The sequence below is a fragment of the Oncorhynchus tshawytscha genome, linkage group LG04 (genome assembly GCF_018296145.1).
Source record: "Oncorhynchus tshawytscha isolate Ot180627B linkage group LG04, Otsh_v2.0, whole genome shotgun sequence".
NCBI classification, from domain to species: Eukaryota; Metazoa; Chordata; class Actinopteri; order Salmoniformes; family Salmonidae; genus Oncorhynchus; species Oncorhynchus tshawytscha.
The window spans coordinates 75,090,322-75,112,046 of NC_056432.1; the positions used below are offsets into that span (position 1 = coordinate 75,090,322).

The window sequence follows — 21,725 nt, forward strand, 5'->3', positions numbered from 1 at the left end:
GTCTAGTCATGGCTTCTGGAAGGAGAGGTTAGTGTTGTTGTGTTTATCAGTCTAGTCATGGCTTCTGGAAGGAGAGGTTAGTGTTGTTGTGTTCATCAGTCTAGTCATGGCTTCTGGAAGGAGAGTGTTGTTGTGTTTATCAGTCTAGTCATGGCTTCTGGAAGGAGAGGTTAGTGTTGTTGTGTTTATCAGTCTAGTCATGGCTTCTGGAAGGAGAGGTTAGTGTTGTGTTTTTCAGTCTAGTCATGGCTTCTGGAAGGAGAGTGTTGTTGTGTTTATCAGTCTAGTCATGGCTTCTGGAAGGAGAGGTTAGTGTTGTTGTGTTTATCAGTCTAGTCATGGCTCAGTCTAGTCATGGCTTCTGGAAGGAGAGGTTAGTGTTGTTGTGTTTATCAGTCTAGTCATGGCTTCTGGAAGGAGAGGTTAGTGTTGTTGTGTTTATCAGTCTTGTCATGGCTTCTGGAAGGAGAGGTTAGTGTTGTTTTGTTTATCAGTCTTGTCATGGCTTCTGGAAGGAGAGATCAGTTAGTGTTGTTGTGTTTATCAGTCTAGTCATGGCTTCTGGAAGGAGAGGTTAGTGTTGTTGTGTTTCAGTCAGTCTAGTCATGGCTTCTGGAAGGAGAGTTAGTTTGTTGTGTTTATCAGTCTAGTCATGGCTTCTGGAAGGAGAGTGTTGTTGTGTTTATCAGTCTTGTCATGGCTTCTGTTAGTTTGTTGTGTTTATCAGTCTAGTCATGGCTTCTGGAAGGAGAGGTCTAGTGTTGTTTTGTTTATCAGTCTTGTCATGGCTTCTGGAAGGAGAGGTTAGTGTTGTTGTGTTTATCAGTCTAGTCATGGCTTCTGGAAGGAGAGTGTTGTTTTGTTTATCAGTGTTGTTTTGTTTATCAGTCTAGTCATGGCTTCTGGAAGGAGAGGTTAGTGTTGTTGTGTTCATCAGTCTAGTCATGGCTTCTGGAAGGAGAGTGTTGTTGTGTTTATCAGTCTTTTCATGGCTTCTGGAAGGAGAGGTTAGTGTTGTTGTGTTTATCAGTCTAGTCATGGCTTCTGAAAGGAGAGGTTAGTGTTGATTGAAAGGAGAGGTGTTTATCAGTCTAGTCATGGCTTCTGGAAGGAGAGGTTAGTGTTGTTGTGTTTATCAGTCTAGTCATGGCTTCTGGAAGGAGAGGTTAGTGTTGTGTTTTTCAGTCTAGTCATGGCTTCTGGAAGGAGAGTGTTGTTGTGTTTATCAGTCTAGTCATGGCTTCTGGAAGGAGAGGTTAGTGTTGTTGTGTTTATCAGTCTAGTCATGGCTTCTGGAAGGAGAGGTTAGTGTTGTTTTGTTTATCAGTCTAGTCATGGCTTCTGGAAGGAGAGGTTAGTGTTGTTGTGTTAATCAGTCTAGTCATGGCTTCTGGAAGGAGAGTGTTGTTGTGTTTATCAGTCTTGTCATGGCTTCTGGAAGGAGAGGTTAGTGTTGTTGTGTTTATCAGTCTAGTCATGGCTTCTGGAAAGAGAGGTTAGTGTTGTGTTTCTCAGTGTAGTCATGGCTTCTGGAAGGAGAGTGTTGTTGTGTTTATCAGTCTTGTCATGGCTTCTGGAAGGAGAGGTTAGTGTTGTTGTGTTTATCAGTCTAGTCATGGCTTCTGGAAGGAGAGTTTAGTGTTGTTGTGTTTATCAGTCTAGTCATGGCTTCTGGAAGGAGAGGTTAGTGTTGTTGTGTTTATCAGTCTTGTCATGGCTTCTGGAAGGAGAGGTTAGTGTTGTTGTGTTTATCAGTCTTGTCATGGCTTCTGGAAGGAGAGGTTAGTGTTGTTGTGTTTATCAGTCTTGTCATGGCTTCTGGAAGGAGAGGTTAGTGTTGTTTTGTTTATCAGTCTTGTCATGGCTTCTGGAAGGAGAGGTTAGTGTTGTTGTGTTTATCAGTCTAGTCATGGCTTCTGGAAGGAGAGGTTAGTGTTGTTGTGTTTATCAGTCTAGTCATGGCTTCTGGAAGGAGAGTGTTGTTGTGTTTATCAGTCTTGTCATGGCTTCTGGAAGGAGAGGTTAGTGTTGTTGTGTTTATCAGTCTAGTCATGGCTTCTGGAAGGAGAGGTTAGTGTTGTTGTGTTTATCAGTCTTGTCATGGCTTCTGGAAGGAGAGGTTAGTGTTGTTGTGTTTATCAGTCTAGTCATGGCTTCTGTTTTTGTGTTTATCAGTCTTTTCATGGCTTCTGGAAGGAGAGGTTAGTGTTGTTGTGTTTATCAGTCTAGTCATGGCTTCTGGAAGGAGAGGTGTTAGTGTTGTTTTGTTTATCAGTCTTGTCATGGCTTCTGGAAGGAGAGGTTAGTGTTGTTGTGTTTATCAGTCTTGTCATGGCTTCTGGAAGGAGAGGTTAGTGTTGTTGTTGTGTTTATCAGTCTAGTCATGGCTTCTGGAAGGAGAGGTTAGTGTTGTTGTGTTTATCAGTCTAGTCATGGCTTCTGGAAGGAGAGGTTAGTGTTGTTGTGTTTATCAGTCTAGTCATGGCTTCTGGAAGGAGAGGTTAGTGTTGTTTTGTTTATCAGTCTTGTCATGGCTTCTGGAAGGAGAGGTTAGTGTTGTTGTGTTTATCAGTCTAGTCATGGCTTCTGGAAGGAGAGGTTAGTGTTGTTGTGTTTATCAGTCTAGTCATGGCTTCTGGAAGGAGAGGTTAGTGTTGTTGTGTTTATCAGTCTAGTCATGGCTTCTGGAAAGAGAGGTTAGTGTTGTGTTTCTCAGTGTAGTCATGGCTTCTGGAAGGAGAGTGTTGTTGTGTTTATCAGTCTAGTCATGGCTTCTGGAAGGAGAGGTTAGTGTTGTTGTGTTTATCAGTCTAGTCATGGCTTCTGGAAGGAGAGGTTAGTGTTGTGTTTATCAGTCTTGTCATGGCTTCTGGAAGGAGAGGTTAGTGTTGTTGTGTTTATCAGTCCAGTCAGGGCTTCTGGAAGGAGATGTTAGTGCTGTTGTGTTTATCAGTCTAGTCATGCCTTCTGGAAGGAGAGCTTAGTGTTGTTGTGTTTATCAGTCTAGTCATGGCTTCTGGAAGGAGAGGTTAGTGTTGTTGTGTTTATCAGTCTTGTCATGGCTTCTGGAAGGAGAGGTTAGTGTTGTTTTGTTTATCAGTCTAGTCATGGCTTCTGGAAGGAGAGGTTAGTGTTGTTGTGTTTATCAGTCTAGTCATGGCTTCTGGAAGGAGAGGTTAGTGTTGTTGTGTTTATCAGTCTAGTCATGGCTTCTGGAAGGAGAGTGTTGTTGTGTTTATCAGTCTTGTCATGGCTTCTGGAAGGAGAGGTTAGTGTTGTTGTGTTTATCAGTCTAGTCATGGCTTCTGGAAGGAGAGGTTAGTGTTGTTTTGTTTATCAGTCTTGTCATGGCTTCTGGAAGGAGAGGTTAGTGTTGTTGTGTTTATCAGTCTAGTCATGGCTTCTGGAAGGAGAGTGTTGTTTTGTTTATCAGTCTAGTCATGGCTTCTGGAAGGAGAGATTAGTGTTGTTGTGTTCATCAGTCTAGTCATGGCTTCTGGAAGGAGAGTGTTGTTGTGTTTATCAGTCTTTTCATGGCTTCTGGAAGGAGAGGTTAGTGTTGTTGTGTTTATCAGTCTAGTCAGGGCTTCTGGAAGGAGATGTTAGTGTTGTTTTGTTTATCAGTCTTGTCATGGCTTCTGGAAGGAGAGGTTAGTGTTGTTGTGTTTATCAGTCTAGTCATGGCTTCTGGAAGGAGAGGTTAGTGTTGTTGTGTTTATCAGTCTAGTCATGGCTTCTGGAAGGAGAGGTTAGTGTTGATTGATTTATCAGTCTAGTCATGGCTTCTGGAAGGAGAGGTTAGTGTTGTTGTGTTTATCAGTCTAGTCATGGCTTCTGGAAGGAGAGGTTAGTGTTGATTGATTCATCAGTCTAGTCATGGCTTCTGGAAGGAGAGGTTAGTGTTGTTGTGTTTATCAGTCTAGTCATGGCTTCTGGAAGGAGAGTGTTGTTGTGTTTATCAGTCTTGTCATGGCTTCTGGAAGGAGAGGTTAGTGTTGTTGTGTTTATCAGTGTAGTCATGGCTTCTGGAAGGAGAGTGTTAGTGTTGTGTTTATCAGTCTTGTCATGGCTTCTGGAAGGAGAGTGTTGTTGTGTTTATCAGTCCAGTCAGGGCTTCTGGAAGGAGATGTTAGTGCTGTTGTGTTTATCAGTCTTGTCATGGCTTCTGGAAGGAGAGGTTGGTGTTGTTGTGTTTATCAGTCTAGTCATGCCTTCTGGAAGGAGAGCTTAGTGTTGTTGTGTTTATCAGTCTAGTCATGGCTTCTGGAAGGAGAGGTTAGTGTTGTTGTGTTTATCAGTCTTGTCATGGCTTCTGGAAGGAGAGGTTAGTGTTGTTTTGTTTATCAGTCTAGTCATGGCTTCTGGAAGGAGAGGTTAGTGTTGTTGTGTTTATCAGTCTAGTCATGGCTTCTGGAAGGAGAGTGTTGTTGTGTTTATCAGTCTTGTCATGGCTTCTGGAAGGAGAGGTTAGTGTTGTTTTGTTTATCAGTCTAGTCATGGCTTCTGGAAGGAGAGGTTAGTGTTGTTGTGTTTATCAGTCTAGTCATGGCTTCTGGAAGGAGAGTGTTGTTGTGTTTATCAGTCTTTTCATGGCTTCTGGAAGGAGAGGTTAGTGTTGTTGTGTTTATCAGTCTAGTCAGGGCTTCTGGAAGGAGAGGTTAGTGTTGTTTTGTTTATCAGTCTTGTCATGGCTTCTGGAAGGAGAGGTTAGTGTTGTTGTGTACATCAGTCTTGTCATGGCTTCTGGAAGGAGAGGTTAGTGTTGTTGTGTTTATCAGTCTAGTCATGGCTTCTGGAAGGAGAGTGTTGTTGTGTTTATCAGTCTAGTCATGGCTTCTGGAAGGAGAGGTTAGTGTTGTTGTGTTTATCAGTCTAGTCATGGCTTCTGGAAGGAGAGGTTAGTGTTGTTGTGTTTATCAGTCTTGTCATGGCTTCTGGAAGGAGAGGTTAGTGTTGTTGTGTTTTCAGTCTAGTCTTGGCTTCTCTGGAAGGAGAGGTTAGTGTTGTTGTGTTTATCAGTCTTGTCATGGCTTCTGGAAGGAGAGGTTAGTGTTGTGTTTATCAGTCTAGTCATGGCTTCTGGAAGGAGAGGTTAGTGTTGTTGTGTTTATCAGTCTAGTCATGGCTTCTGGAAGGAGAGGTTAGTGTTGTTGTGTTTATCAGTCTAGTCATGGCTTCTGGAAAGAGAGGTTAGTGTTGTGTTTCTCAGTGTAGTCATGGCTTCTGGAAGGAGAGTGTTGTTGTGTTTATCAGTCTAGTCATGGCTTCTGGAAGGAGAGGTTAGTGTTGTTGTGTTTATCAGTCTAGTCATGGCTTCTGGAAAGAGAGGTTAGTGTTGTGTTTCTCAGTGTAGTCATGGCTTCTAGAAGGAGAGTGTTGTTGTGTTTATCAGTCCAGTCAGGGCTTCTGGAAGGAGATGTTAGTGCTGTTGTGTTTATCAGTCTAGTCATGGCTTCTGGAAGGAGAGGTTAGTGTTGTTGTGTTTATCAGTCTAGTCATGCCTTCTGGAAGGAGAGCTTAGTGTTGTTGTGTTTATCAGTCTTGTCATGGCTTCTGGAAGGAGAGGTTAGTGTTGTTTTGTTTATCGGTCTTGTCATGGCTTGGGGAAGGAGAGGTTAGTGTTGTTGTGTTTTTCAGTCTAGTCTTGGCTTCTCTGGAAGGAGAGGTTAGTGTTGTTGTGTTTATCAGTGTAGTCATGGCTTCTGGAAGGAGAGTGTTGTTGTGTTTATCAGTCTTGTCATGGCTTCTAGAAGGAGAGGTTAGTGTTGTTGTGTTTAACAGTCTAGTCATGGCTTCTGGAAGGAGAGGTTAGTGTTGTTTTGTTTATCAGTCTTGTCATGGCTTCTGGAAGGAGAGGTTAGTGTTGTTGTGTTTATCAGTCTAGTCATGGCTTCTGGAAGGAGATTGTTGTTGTGTTTATCAGTCTAGTCATGGCTTCTGGAAGGAGAGATTAGTGTTGTTGTGTTCATCAGTCTAGTCATGGCTTCTGGAAGGAGAGTGTTGTTGTGTTTATCAGTCTTTTCATGGCTTCTGGAAGGAGAGGTTAGTGTTGTTGTGTTTATCAGTCTAGTCAGGGCTTCTGGAAGGAGATGTTAGTGTTGTTTTGTTTATCAGTCTTGTCATGGCTTCTGGAAGGAGAGATTAGTGTTGTTGTGTTCATCAGTCTAGTCATGGCTTCTGGAAGGAGAGTGTTGTTGTGTTTATCAGTCTAGTCATAAAGCACTTCTGGAAGGAGAGGTTAGTGTTTTGTGTTTATCAGTATAGTCATGGCTTGTGGAAGGAGAGGTTAGTGTTGTTTTGTTTATCGGTCTTGTCATGGCTTGTGGAAGGAGAGGTTAGTGTTGTTGTGTTTATCAGTCTAGTCATGGCTTCTGGAAGGAGAGGTTAGTGTTGTTTTGTTTATCAGTCTTGTCATGGCTTGTGGAAGGAAGGTTAGTGTTGTTGTGTTTATCAGTCTATGTCATGCCTTCTGGAAGGAGAGGTTAGTGTTGTTGTATTGATGTTTGTTTTAGGTCAAATATGGTTCATAATGTTTGTTTATTTAACCTCTTTGTAATGATGAAGATCACTTTGTGATTAGTAATTTTTGTTTATTTAACCTCTATGTAACGATAAAGATCACTTTGTGATTGTTAATGTTTGTTTATTTAACCTCTATGTAACGATAAAGATCACTTTGTGATTAGTAATATTTGTTTATTTAACCTCTATGTAACGATGAAGATCACTTTGTGATTAGTAATGTTTGTTTATTTAACCTCTATGTAACGATGAAGATCACTTTGTGATTAGTAATATTTGTTTATTTAACCTCTATGTAACGATGAAGATCACTTTGTGATTAGTAATATTTGTTTATTTAACCTCTATGTAACGATAAAGATCACTTTGTGATTAGTAATGTTTGTTTATTTAACCTCTATGTAACGATAAAGATCACTTTGTGATTAGTAATATTTGTTTATTTAACCTCTATGTAACGATGAAGATCACTTTGTGATTAGTAATATTTGTTTATTTAACCTCTATGTAACGATAAAGATCACTTTGTGATTAGTAATGTTTGTTTATTTAACCTCTATGTAACGATAAAGATCACTTTGTGATTAGTAATGTTTGTTTATTTAACCTCTATGTAACGATAAAGATCACTTTGTGATTAGTAATGTTTGTTTATTTAACCTCTATGTAACGATAAAGATCACTTTGTGATTAGTAATGTTTGTTTATTTAACCTCTATGTAACGATAAAGATCACTTTGTGATTAGTAATATTTGTTTATTTAACCTCTATGTAACGATGAAGATCACTTTGTGATTAGTAATGTTTGTTTATTTAACCTCTATGTAACGATAAAGATCACTTTGTGATTAGTAATGTTTGTTTATTTAACCTCTATGTAACGATAAAGATCACTTTGTGATTAGTAATGTTTGTTTATTTAACCTCTATGTAACGATAAAGATCACTTTGTGATTAGTAATATTTGTTTATTTAACCTCTATGTAACGATGAAGATCACTTTGTGATTAGTAATGTTTGTTTATTTAACCTCTATGTAACGATAAAGATCACTTTGTGATTAGTAATGTTTGTTTATTTAACCTCTATGTAACGATAAAGATCACTTTGTGATTAGTAATGTTTGTTTATTTAACCTCTATGTAACGATAAAGATCACTTTGTGATTAGTAATATTTGTTTATTTAACCTCTATGTAACGATGAAGATCACTTTGTGATTAGTAATGTTTGTTTATTTAACCTCTATGTAACGATAAAGATCACTTTGTGATTAGTAATGTTTGTTTATTTAACCTCTATGTAACGATAAAGATCACTTTGTGATTAGTAATGTTTGTTTATTTAACCTCTATGTAACGATAAAGATCACTTTGTGATTAGTAATGTTTGTTTATTTAACCTCTATGTAACGATGAAGATCACTTTGTGATTAGTTAATGTTTGTTTATTTAACCTCTATGTAACGATGAAGATCACTTTGTGATTAGTAATGTTTGTTTATTTAACCTCTATGTAACGATAAAGATCACTTTGTGATTAGTAATGTTTGTTTATTTAACCTCTATGTAACGATAAAGATCACTTTGTGATTAGTAATGTTTGTTTATTTAACCTCTATGTAACGATGAAAGATCACTTTGTGATTAGTAATGTTTGTTTATTTAACCTCTATGTAACGATAAAGATCACTTTGTGATTAGTAATGTTTGTTTATTTAACCTCTATGTAACGATAAAGATCACTTTGTGATTAGTAATGTTTGTTTATTTAACCTCTATGTAACGATAAAGATCACTTTGTGATTAGTAATATTTGTTTATTTAACCTCTATGTAACGATAAAGATCACTTTGTGATTAGTAATGTTTGTTTATTTAACCTCTATGTAACGATAAAGATCACTTTGTGATTGTTAATGTTTGTTTATTTAACCTCTATGTAACGATAAAGATCACTTTGTGATTAGTAATGTTTGTTTATTTAACCTCTATGTAACGATAAAGATCACTTTGTGATTAGTAATGTTTGTTTATTTAACCTCTATGTAACGATGAAGATCACTTTGTGATTAGTAATATTTGTTTATTTAACCTCTATGTAACGATAAAGATCACTTTGTGATTAGTAATGTTTGTTTATTTAACCTCTATGTAACGATAAAGATCACTTTGTGATTAGTAATGTTTGTTTATTTAACCTCTATGTAACGATAAAGATCACTTTGTGATTAGTAATGTTTGTTTATTTAACCTCTATGTAACGATGAAGATCACTTTGTGATTAGTAATGTTTGTTTATTTAACCTCTATGTAACGATGAAGATCACTTTGTGATTAGTAATATTTGTTTATTTAACCTCTATGTAACGATGAAGATCACTTTGTGATTAGTAATATTTGTTTATTTAACCTCTATGTAACGATAAAGATCACTTTGTGATTAGTAATATTTGTTTATTTAACCTCTATGTAACGATGAAGATCACTTTGCGATTAATAATCTAACACGTTGATCTTCTGTCTTGTGTCTCCAGTGAGTTTACTGACTCAAACCTAATTTAAATATATCTGTTTGCTGCTGCCAAACCTATACGCATGTTACACAATAATGTGCCAATGCTTAACTCTCTTCAGAGCATGTCTCTAACTAATGGAAAATAACATTGAGTTGGCTGTGTTGTTGATGTCACATTTTTGAGGTTTTGGCACTGTTCTATTTTATTCCTGATCTGACCAGTAGATGGTGAGCAGTAGCCATGTACAGAGCCACCACCCTTCTCCCTTTTCCCCCTCTCCCATTCACTCCCTCTCTCAGAGAGAGAGAGAGGGGGGGATGGAGAGAGAGAGAGATATATGGGGGGTGGATGGGGATGGAGAGAGAAAGAAAGAGAGAGAGATATGAGGGGTGGATGGAGAGAGAACAAGAGAGAGAGAGATAGAGATATGGGGGGTGGATGGAGAGAGAACAAGAGAGAGAGAGATATGGGGGTGGATGGAGAGAGAACAAGAGAGAGAAAAGGGGGGTGGATGGAGAGAGAAAGAGAGTTAGAGAGATATTGGGGGTGGATGGAGAGAGAGATATATGGGGGGTGGATGGAGAGAGAGAGAGAAATATGGGGGGGTGGATGGAGAGTGAGAGAGAGAGAGAGATGAGGGGTGGATGGAGAGAAAGAGAGAGAGATATGGGGGTGGATGGAGAGAGAGAGAGAGAGATATGGGGGTGGATGGAGAGAGAGAGAGAGATATGGGGGTGGATGGAGAGAGAAAGAGAGAGAGATATGGGGGTGTGGATGGAGAGAGAAAGGAGAGAGATATGGGGGTGGATGGAGAAAGTGAGAGAGAGAGAGAGAGAGATATGGGGGGGTGGATGGAGAGAGAAAGAGAGAGAGAGAGATATGGGGGTGGATGGAGAGAGAGAGAGATATGGGGGGTGGATGGAGAAAGTGAGAGAGAGTGAGATATGGGGGGGGGTGGATGGAGAGAGAGAGAGAGAGAGAGACTGACTGACTGTAGTAATGCTAGTGTTAGTGGGTGTGATTATAGTGATGGTAAGTGGGTGGGGCTGAGGTATTGTGGCTCTCTGTGCAGCCTATGGAGTGTGTCACACCCTTTTATACTGAGCTCTGATTCACAAGGATTTACCAGGGTTGAATCAGAGACGTGCTTCCAAGGCGTTGCCCCTGTGAATACTATAGCAGAGCTAGTCTGATTTTATGTAAACATTTATTACTGAACAGCAATTACATTTGAAAGTAAACCACCATGTGTTTTGCAAATGGTTCGTCACAAATGTCTGTATTTTAAAATCCAATATCATAATGTCCAATAATGTATTAATCTGCCAATGAGTAGAATTTCTAAACTGCATCTCATGATCTTAATCATGTTTAACACATCATAATAATTCATAATTTAATCATTTGCATTTCAAATTAGCGATCATGTATGATGAAATGTCCAGTGAGCGCCATAATTGGATGAGGTGTGCTTGTATGTATGTATGTCTGCTGACTGTGCTGTGTGTGTGTTCTCTGTGTGCTGTGTGTGTGTTCTCTGTGTGCTGTGTGTGTGTTCTCTGTGTGCTGTGTGTGTGTTCTCTGTGTGCTGTGTGCTGTGTGTGTGTTCTCTGTGTGCTGTGTGTGTGTTCTCTGTGTGCTGTGTGTGCGTGCTGTGTGTGTGTTCTCTGTGTGCTGTGTGTGTGTTCTCTGTGTGCTGTGTGTGTGTGCTGTGTGTGTTCTCTGTGTGCTGTGTGTGTGTGCTGTGTGTGTGCTGTGTGTGTGTGTTCTCTGTGTGCTGTGTGTGTGTTCTCTGTGTGCTGTGTGTGGGGGGGAGCAGAAAAGAAGAGGGGATGGGAGGAGAAGAGAGGATGGGAGGAGAGGATAGATGGAGAAGATGGGAGGAGAAGATGGGAGGAGAGGAGAGGATATATGGAGAAGATGGGAGGAGAGGATAGATGGAGAATATGGGAGGAGAGGATAGATGGAGAAGATGGGACGAGCAGATGAGAGGAGAGGATATATGGAGAAGATGGGAGGAGAGGATATATGGAGAAGATGGGAGGAGAGGATAGATGGAGAAGATGGGACGAGCAGATGAGAGGAGAGGATATATGTAGAAGATGGGAGGAGAGGATATATGGAGAAGATGGGAGGAGAGGATATATGGAGAAGATGGAAGGAAAGGATAGATGGAGAAGATGGGAGGAGAGGATATATGTAGAAGATGGGAGGAGAGGATATGTGGAGAAGATGGGAGGAGAGGATAGATGGAGAAGATGGGAGGGGAGGAGAGGAGAGGATAGATGGAGAAGATGGGAGGGGAGGAGAGGATAGATGGAGAAGATGGGAGGAGAGGATATGTGGAGAAGATGGGAGGAGAGGATAGATGGAGAAGATGGGAGGAGAGGATATATGGAGAAGATGGAAGGAAAGGATAGATGGAGAAGATAGGAGGAGGGATAGATGGAGAAGATGGGAGGAGAGGATATGTGGAGAAGATGGGAGGAGAGGATAGATGGAGAAGATGGGAGGGGAGGATAGATGGAGAAGATGGGAGGGGAGGATATGTGGAGAAGATGGGAGGAGAGGATAGATGGAGAAGATGGGAGGAGAGGATAGATGGAGAAAAGTATTTGCACACACTCGCTATCCAATTATGGTGCTCACTGAAAATGTAATCACACACACACACACAAAGCCTCTTCCCATCCCATCCTCGTTCCCTGCTCACCTCTCTCTCTCTCTCTCTCTCTCTCTCCTGTCGTCACATGTGAGCCGTGGCTATGAGCTCATTACTGTCAGCCAAGTGCAGTGAGCAGGGAGAGAGACACTGCTGCTCCCTCATCTCCTCTCTGGTCCATCTGAGGGGCTCTAACAGCCCAGCAGGAGATACCAAATCTGGGCAGGAGCCTTACCACCTCCCACTTTCTGTCTGCTGGATCCCCTGGGCCAGGCACTGCGTGCTTAGGGCGTGTGTGTTTGCACGTGTGCGTGAGAGAGGAGCCAAGTCGGTCACACAGACAGCAGAAAAACGAGCCGAGACAGCATCCATCTACCATCTACCACATCAGAACGAGAGGAGAGCGGGAGGAAGGAAGAATAGGCTGATTGCTGGTGCTGCAGACGGAGGCATGGAGGAGAGGTGTGTGTCAGCCATGTGTGTGTGGAGCTGAGGCGTCAGTCACGGGCTTCGGCGGATGGACAGTCGGAGGGAAGGAGGACTGGAATGTGGATGTTGCCTGCCTGTCAGAGGGAAACGATGCTGTGAGCTGGGGCTTAGCAGGCAGATCTCTGTGTCTCTGTGTCTCTTTCTCTCCTCCCCGCACACAGAGGAAAGAAACATTAGCTGCTAGCCTCATCTCTCCGCTGCTCTGCTCAGCCGACGCTCTATCTCTCTCTCCCTCTCCTCTCGCATCCCTTCATCTCTCTGCTCCAACCACAGTGTCCCTGGAAATGATCTCACACTGGATGTTGCAGTCAGACACTGCTCTGCTCGCTGAATAGCATCGACTTGCACTAGGAATTTACTAATCAGGTATTTATGCATTATGTATGTGTTTCTAGTGTGTGTGGGTGTGTGTGTATGTATATATGTATATACAATGGTATGTATGTGAATGTGCCTGTTTGAATTGAGAGTGTATCCTTCTTGTTGCTTCCTCCCCTCCCCCTCCCTCTCACGGCTCGCAGGCTCACATTCATGTGGACTTTTATGGTTCTATGATGGAATCATCAGCCGGTATTCTAGAATTGTACATATCTGTGGAGGATGCAGTCAGATGGCATGTTGATTTCATCAGGATTCTCAATCTAGTTATTCTTTTACACAAATACTGAGGCAAATATCTGTAGATAGCGCACATCTGTTTTTCCCTCTCTCCAGTTTGCAATTTCACACGCTATATTTTCAGCATCAATGAGAAGACATGTGAGCTGCTCTTGCTGTGTGTTTCACACTAGGAATATCAGATGAAATATTGTGTGTGTCAGGCTGGGCAAAAGGCATTCATTAAGAAAAATAGGCTGCTGAGAGAAAGAGATGGAGAAGAGAGAGCGAGGGAGAAGAGAGAGAGGGAGAAGAGAGAGAGGGAGAAGAGAGAGAGAGAGAGGAAGAGAGAGAGAGGGAGAAGAGAGAGAGAGGGAGAAGAGAGAGAGAGAGGGAGAAGAGAGAGAGGGAGAAGAGAGAGAGAGGAAGAGAGAGGGAGAAGAGAGCGAGAGGGAGAAGAAAGAGCGAGAGGGAGAAGAAAGAGAGAGAGGGAGAAGAAAGAGTGAGAGGGAGAAGAAAGAGAGAGGGAGAAGAGAGAGAGAGGGAGAAGAGAGAGAGAGAGGGAGAAGAGAGAGAGAGAGAGAGAGAGAGAAGAGAGAGGAAGAGAGAGGGAGAAGAGAGCGAGAGGGAGAAGAAAGAGCGAGAGGGAGAAGAAAGAGAGAGAGGGAGAAGAAAGAGCGAGAGGGAGAAGAAAGAGAGAGGGAGAAGAGAGAGAGGGGGAGAAGAGATAGAGAGAGAAGAGAGAGGAAGAGAGAGGGAGAAGAGAGCGAGAGGGAGAAGAAAGGGCGAGAGGGAGAAGAAAGAGAGAGAGGGAGAAGAGAGAGAGAGGGAGAAGAGAGAGAGGGAGAAGAAAGAGTGAGAGGGAGAAGAGAGAGAGAGGGAGAAGAGAGAGAGAGAGAGAGAGAGAGAGAAGAGAAGAGAGAGAGAGAGAGAAAGAGAGGAAGAGAGAGGGAGAAGAGAGAGAAAGAGAGAGAGAGAGAAGAAAGAGAGAGAGGGAGAAGAGAGAGAGAGGGAGAAGAGAGAGAAGAGAGAGAGAGGGAGAAGAAAGAAAGAGAGAAGAGAGAGAGAGAAGAGAGAGAGGAGAAGAGAGAAGAGAGAGAGAGAGAGAGAGAGAGAGGGAGAAGAGAGAGAGAGAGAGAGAGAGAGAGAGAGAGAAAGAGAGGAAGAGAGAGGAAGAGAGAGGGAGAAGAGAGAGAGAGAGAGAGAGAGAGAGAAGAGAGAGGAAGAGAGAGGGAGAAGAGAGCGAGAGGGAGAAGAAAGAGCGAGAGAGAGAAGAAAGAGAGAGAGGAAGAAGAGAGAGAGAGAGAGAGGGAGAAGAGAGAGAGAGTGAGTGAGAGGGAGAAGAGAGAGCTGGGACGGTCTGGTGGGTTGAGCGTTATGGCAACGTTTTGGTTGGATATCTCAACGTGGTTTGGTTATGTGAACGTTACATGAACATTATAGCAGTGTTTCTCAGTGCATTCTGTCTCGAGGTAATCCAGTGTAATCTAGGTTAGCAGCTGGTAGATAGTACAGCATATAAATGTAATTACTAGAGACAGTATAGACTACACTGTCAGAGACAGTATATAGGTTAGATTACTAGAGAAAATGTATAGGTTAGATTAGTAGATGTAGTATATAGGTTATATTACTATAGACATTATATAGGCTAGATTACTGGAGATTTCTAGGTTAGATTAGTAGAGACGATATATAGATTAGATTACCACAGCAGTATATAGGTTAGATTACTACAGACAGTATACAGGTTCGATTAGTAGAGACAGTATATAAATTAGATTTGTAGAGACAGTATACAAGTTAGGTTAACACAGACAGCATACAGGTTCGATTAGTAGAGACAGTATATAAATTAGATTAGTAGAGACAGTATACAGGTTAGATTACTACAGACAGTATACAGGTTAGATTAGTAGAGACTGTATATCAATTGGATTAGTAGACAGTATACAGGTTAGATTGTTAGAGACAGTATACAGGTTAGATTACTACAGACAGTATATAGGTTAGATTAGTAGTGACAGTATATAGGTTAGATTAGTAGAAACAGTATAGAGGTCAAATTAGTAGAGACAGTATATAGGTTAAACTTGTAGAGACAGAATTCTCTTCGATTATAATCACAGCCGTATATATCCCCCCCAAGCAGACACATCGATGGCTCTGAACGAACTTTATTTAACTCTCTGCAAACTGGAAACCATTTATCCGGAGGCTGCATTCATTGTAGCTGGGGATTTTAACAAGGTTAATCTGAAAACAAGACTCCCTAAATTTTATCAGCATATCGATTGCGCAACCAGGGGTGGAAAGACCTTGGATCATTGTTACTCTAACTTCCGCGACACATATAAGGCCCTGCCCCGCCCCCCTTTCGGAAAAGCTGACCACGACTCCATTTTGTTGATCCCTGCCTACAGACAGAAACTAAAACAAGAGGCTCCCACGCTGAGGTCTGTCCAACGCTGGTCCGACCAAGCTGACTCCACACTCCAAGACTGCTTCCATCACGTGGACTGGGAGATGTTTCGTATTGCGTCAGATAACAATATTGACGAATACGCTGATTCGGTGTGCGAGTTCATTAGAACGTGCGTTGAAGATGTCGTTCCCATAGCAACGATTAAAACATTCCCTAACCAGAAACCGTGGATTGATGGCAGCATTCGTGTGAAACTGAAAGCGCGAACCACTGCTTTTAATCAGGGCAAGGTGTCTGGTAACATGACCGAATACAAACAGTGCAGCTATTCCCTCCGCAAGGCTATCAAACAAGCTAAGCGTCAGTACAGAGACAAAGTAGAATCTCAATTCAACGGCTCAGACACAAGAGGTATGTGGCAGGGTCTACAGTCAATCACGGACTACAGGAAGAAATCCAGCCCAGTCACGGACCAGGATGTCTTGCTCCCAGGCAGACTAAATAACTTTTTTGCCCGCTTTGAGGACATACGGTCTCTCCTTCACTGCAGCCGAGGTGAGTAAGACATTTAAACGTGTTAACCCTCGCAAGGCTGCTGGCCCGGACGGCATCCCCAGCCGCGCCCTCAGAGCATGCGCAGACCAGCTGGCCGGTGTGTTTACGGACATATTCAATCAATCCCTATACCAGTCTGCTGTTCCCACATGCTTCAAGAGGGCCACCATTGTTCCTGTTCCCAAGAAAGCTAAGGTAACTGAGCTAAACGACTACCGCCCCGTAGCACTCACTTCCGTCATCATGAAGTGCTTTGAGAGACTAGTCAAGGACCATATCACCTCCACCCTACCTGACACCCTACCCACTCCAATTTGCTTACCGCCCAAATAGGTCCACAGACGAGCCACTGCCTGTTCACCCCGCTATCATCCAGAAGGCGAGGTCAGTACAGGTGCATCAAAGCTGGGAACGAGAGACTGAAAAACAGCTTCAATCTCAAGGCCATCAGACTGTTAAACAGCCACCACTAACATTGAGTGGCTGCTGCCAACCCACTGACACTGACTCAACTCCAGCCACTTTAATAATGGGAATTGATGGGAAATGATGTAAATATATCACTAGCCACTTTAAACAATGCTACCTTATATAATGTTACTTACCCTACATTATTCATCTCATATGCATACGTATATACTGTACTCTATATCATCGACTGTATCCTTATGTAATACATGTATCACTAGCCACTTTAACTATGCCACTTTGTTTACATACTCATCTCATATGTATATACTGTACTCGATACCATCTACTGTATCTTGCCTATGCTGCTCTGTACCATCACTCATTCATATACCCTTATGTACATATTCTTTATCCCCTTACACTGTGTATAAGACAGTAGTTTTGGAATTGTTAGTTAGATTACTTGTTGGTTATTACTGCATTGTCGGAACTAGAAGCACAAGCATTTCGCTACACTCGCATTAACATCTGCTAACCATGTGTATGTGACAAATAAAATTGGATTTGATTTGATTTGATATACAGTGGGGCAAAAACGTATTTAGTCAGCCACCAATTGTGCAAGTTCTCCCACTTAAAAAGATGAGAGAGACCTGTAATTTTCATCATGGGCACACTTCAACTATGACAGACAAAATTAGAAAAAAAATTCCAGAAAATCACATTGTATTGTAATTTATTGTATTGTAATTTATTTGCAAATTATGGTGGAAAATAAGTATTTGGTCAATAACAAAAGTTTATCTCAATACTTTGTTGGCAATGACAGAGGTCAAACCTCTTCACAAGGTTTTCACACACTGTTGCTGGTATTTTGGCCCATTCCTCCATGCAGATCTCCTCTAGAGCAGTGATGTTTTGGGGCTGTTGCTGGGCAACATGGACGTTCAACTCCCTCCAAAGATTTTCTATAGGGTTGAGATCTGGAGACTGGCTAGGCCACTCCAGGACCTTGAAATGCTTTTTACGAAGCCACTCCTTCGTTGCCCGGGCAGTGTATTTGGGATCATTGTCATGCTGAAAGACCCAGCCACGTTTCATCTTCAATGCCCTTGCTGATGGAAGGAGGTTTTCACTCAATATCTCACGATACATGGCCCCATTCATTCTTTCCTTTACACGGATCAGTCGTCCTGGTCCCTTTGCAGAAAAACCAAAGCATCATGTTTCCACCCCATGCTTCACAGTAGGTATGGTGTTCTTTGGATGCAACTCAGCATTCTTTATCCTCCAAACACAACGAGTTGAGTTTTTACAAAAAAGTTATATTTTGGTTTCGTCTTACCATATGACATTCTCCCAATCTTCTACTGGATCATCCAAATGCTCTCTAGCAAACTTCAGTCTGGCACTGCAGGATTTGAGTCCCTGGCGGCGTAGTGTGTTACTGATGGTAGGCTTTGTTACTTTGGTCCCAGCTCTCTGCAGGTCATTCACTAGGTCCCCCCGTGTGGTTCTGGGATTTTTGCTCACCATTCTTGTGATCATTTTGACCCCACGGGGTGAGATCTTGCGTGGAGCCCCAGATCGAAGGAGATTATCAGTGGTCTTGTATGTCTTCCATTTCCTAATAATTGCTCCCACAGTTGATTTCTTCAAACCAAGCTGCTTACCTATTGCAGATTCAGTCTTCCCAGCCTGGTGCAGGTCTATAATTTTGTTTCTGGTGTCCTTTGACAGCTCTTTGGTCTTGGCCATAGTGGAGTTTGGAGTGTGACTGTTTGAGGTTGTGGACAGGTGTCTTTTATACTGATAACAAGTTCAAACAGGTGCCATTAATACAGGTAACGAGTGGAGGACAGAGGAGCCTCTTAAAGAAGAAGTTACAGGTCTGTGAGAGCCAGAAATTTTGCTTGTTTGTAGGTGACCAAATACTTATTTTCCACCATAATTTGCAAATAAATTCATTAAAAATCCTACAATGTGATTTTCTGGATTTTTTTTCTCATTTTGTCTGTCATAGTTTGTAACGGCTTCCTTGTGGTGAAGTAGAGTCGGACCAAAATGCAGCGTTGTGATGATTCATGTTTGTTTAATGAAGGAAAAATTATACATGAATAAACTACAAAATAATGAAATGTGAAAACCTAAACAGTCCTATCTGGTGCAAACACAGAGACAGGAACAATCACCCACAAACACACAGTGAAACCCAGGCTACCTAAATATGGTTCCAATCAGAGACAATGACTAACACCTGCCTCTGATTGAGAACCATATCAGGCCAGACATAGAAATAGACAAACAAGACATCCAACATAGAATGCCCACTCAGGTCACACCCTGACCAACCACAACATAGAAACATAGAAAGTAAACTATGGTCAGGGTGTGACAGTACCCCCCCCAAGGTGCGGACTCCGGTTCAAAACCTGAACCTATCGGGGAGGGTCTGGGTGGGCATCTGTCCGCGGTGGCGGCTCTGGTGCTGGACGTGGCCCCCACTTCACCGTAGTCTTAGTCCCCCACCTTGTCCGCTTCCGTGACCTCCTAGCCACGGCAACCCTACTTAATAACACGGTACAGAGGGGCAGTTTGGGACAGAGGGGCAGCTCGGGACAGAGGGGCAGCTCGGGACAGAGGGGCAGCTCGGGACAGAGGGGCAGCTCGGGACAGAGGGGCAGCTCGGGACAGAGGGACTCTTCAGACTCCGGCAGCACAGGAGAGGAGGAAGGCTCTGGCATATCCTGGCTGACTGGCGGATGTGGAAGAGTCTGGCAGACTGGCGGATCTGGAAGAGTCTAGCAGACTGGCGGATCTGGAAGAGTCTGGCTGACTGGCGGATCTGGAAGAGTCTGGCTGACTGGCGGATCTGGAAGAGTCTGGCTGACTGGCGGATCTGGAAGAGTCTGGCTGACTGGCGGATCTGGAAGAGTCTGGCTGACTGGCGGATCTGGAAAAGTCTGGCTGACTGGCGGATCTGGAAGAGTCTGGCTGACTGGCGGATCTGGAAGAGTCTGGCTGACTGGCAGATCTGGAAGAGTCTGGCTGACTGGCGGATCTGGAAGAGTCTGGCTGACTGGCGGATCTGGAAGAGTCTGGCTGACTGGCGGATCTGGAAGAGTCTGGCTGACTGGCGGATCTGGAAGAGTCTGGCTGACTGGCGGATCTGGAAGAGTCTGGCTGACTGGCGGATCCTGGCAGACTGATGGCTCTGGCTGCTCCATGCTGACTGGTGTCTCTGGCTGCTCCATGCTGACTGGCGGCTCTGGCTGCTCCATGCTGACTGGCGGCTCTGGCTGCTCCATGCAGACTGGCGGCTCTGGCTGCTCCATGCTGACTGGCGGCTCTGGCTGCTCCATGCAGACTGGCAGCTCTGGCGGCTTCTTGCAGACTGGCAGCTCTGGCGGCTTCTTGCAGACTGGCAGCTCTGGCTGCTCCATGCAGACTGGCATCTCTGGCAGCTCCTTGCAGACTGGCAGCTCCTTGCAGACTGGCAGCTCTGGCTGCTCCATGCAGACTGGCAGCTCTGGCTGCTCCATGCAGACTGGCAGCTCTGGCTGCTCCATGCAGACTGGCAGCTCTGGCTGCTCCATGCAGACTGGCAGCTCTGGATGCTCCATGCTGACTGGCGGCTCTGACTGCTCCATGCTGACTGGCGGCTCTGGCTGCTCCATGCTGACTGGCGGCTCTGGCTGCTCCATGCTGACTGGCGGCTCTGGCTGCTCCATGCAGACTGGCGGCTCTGGCTGGCTCCTTGCAGACTGGCAGCTCTGCAGACTGGCAGCTCTGGCGGCTTCTGACTGCAGACTGGCAGCTCTGGCTGCTCCATGCAGACTGGCAGGTCTGGCAGCTCCTTGCAGACTGGCAGCTCCTTGCAGACTGGCAGCTCTGGCTGCTCCATGCAGACTGGCAGCTCTGGCTGCTCCATGCAGACTGACAGCTCTGGCTGCTCCATGCAGACTGGCAGCTCTGACTGCTCCATGCAGACTGGCAGCTCTTGCTGCTCCATGCAGACTGGCAGCTCTGGCTGCTCCATGCAGACTGGCAGCGCTGGACAGGCGAGGCGCACTATAGGCCTGATGCGTGGTGCTGGTACTGGTGGTACTGGGCCGAGGACACGCACAGGAAGCCTGGTGCGGGGAGCTGCCACCGGAGGGCTGGGGTGTGGAGGTGGTACTGGATAGACCGGACCGTGCAGGCGCACTGGAGCTCTTGAGCACCGAGCCTGCCCAACCTTACCCGGTTGAATGCTCCCGGGTGCCCTGCCAGTGCGGCGAGGTGGAATAGCCCGCACTGGGCTATGCAGGCGAACCGGGGACACCGTGCGCAAGGCTGGTGCCATGTAAGCCGGCCCAAGGAGACGCACTAAGAGACCAGCTGCGTAGAGCCGGCTTCATGGCACTTGGCTCGACGCTCACTCTAGCCCGGCCGATACGCGGAGCTGGAATGTACCGCACCGGGCTATGCACCCGCACTGGGGACACCGTGCGCTTCACAGCATAACACGGTGCCTGTCCGGTCTCTCTAGCCCCCCGGTAAGCACAGGGAGTTTGCGCAGGTCTCCTACCTGGCGTAGCCATACTCCCTGTGAGCCCCCCCCAAGAAATTTTTGGGGCTGACTCTCGGGCTTCCGTCCGCGCCGCCGTGCTTGCTTCGCCAACTCCATTCTCCGATAACCTTCCGCGCACTGCTCCATCGAATCCCAGGCGGGCTCCGGCACTCTCCCTGGGTCGACCGCCCACCTGTCTATCTCCTCCCAAGAAGTATAGTCCATACTCTTGCCGTCCAAACCTTCCTCCCATGTCCATTCCTCTTTTCGCTGCTGTTGCTTTTGCTGTTGCCTGTTACCACGCCGCTTGTTCCTGTTGTGGTGGGTGATTCTGTAACGGCTTTCTTGTGGTGAAGTAGAGTCGGACCAAAATGCAGCGTTGTGATGATTCATGTTTGTTTAATGAAGGAAAAATTATACATGAATAAACCACAAAATAATGAAATGTGAAAACCTAAACAGTCCTATCTGGTGCAAACACAGAGACAGGAACAATCACCCACAAACACACAGTGAAACCCAGGCTACCTAAATATGGTTCCCAATCAGAGACAATGACTAACACCTGCCTCTGATTGAGAACCATATCAGGCCAGACATAGAAATAGACAAACAAGACATCCAACATAGATGCCCACTCAGATCACACCCTGACCAACCAAAACATAGAAACATACAAAGTAAACTATGGTCAGGGTGTGACATAGTTGAAATGTACCTATGATGAAAATTACAGGCCTCTCTCATCCTTTTAAGTGGGAGAACTTGCACAATTGGTGGCTGACTAAATCATTTTTGGCCCACTGTAGGTTAAATTAGGAGAGACAGTATATAGGTTAAATTAGTAGAGACAGTATGTAGGTTAAATTAGGAGAGACAGTATATAGGTTAAATTAGGAGAGACAGTATATAGGTTAAATTAGGAGAGACAGTATATAGGTGAAATTAGTAGAGACAGTGTGTAGGTTAAACTAGTAGAGACAGTATATAGGTTA

At 44.1% G+C, this 21,725-nt stretch overlaps 1 protein-coding gene across 4 annotated transcripts in view; it reads left to right on the plus strand.

Annotated features, from left to right (window-relative positions):
• Positions 1-11,596: 11,596 nt before the first annotated feature.
• LOC112237183 (protein unc-13 homolog C-like) overlaps positions 11,597-21,725 on the plus strand; it is a 261,928-nt gene continuing 251,799 nt past the window's right edge. For all 4 annotated transcript variants that reach the window (XM_042321233.1, XM_042321234.1, XM_042321232.1 and 1 more), the window contains exon 1: positions 11,597-12,556. The gene's annotated coding sequence lies outside the window, so the exon portion shown is untranslated. The remainder of the gene's footprint in view (positions 12,557-21,725) is intronic.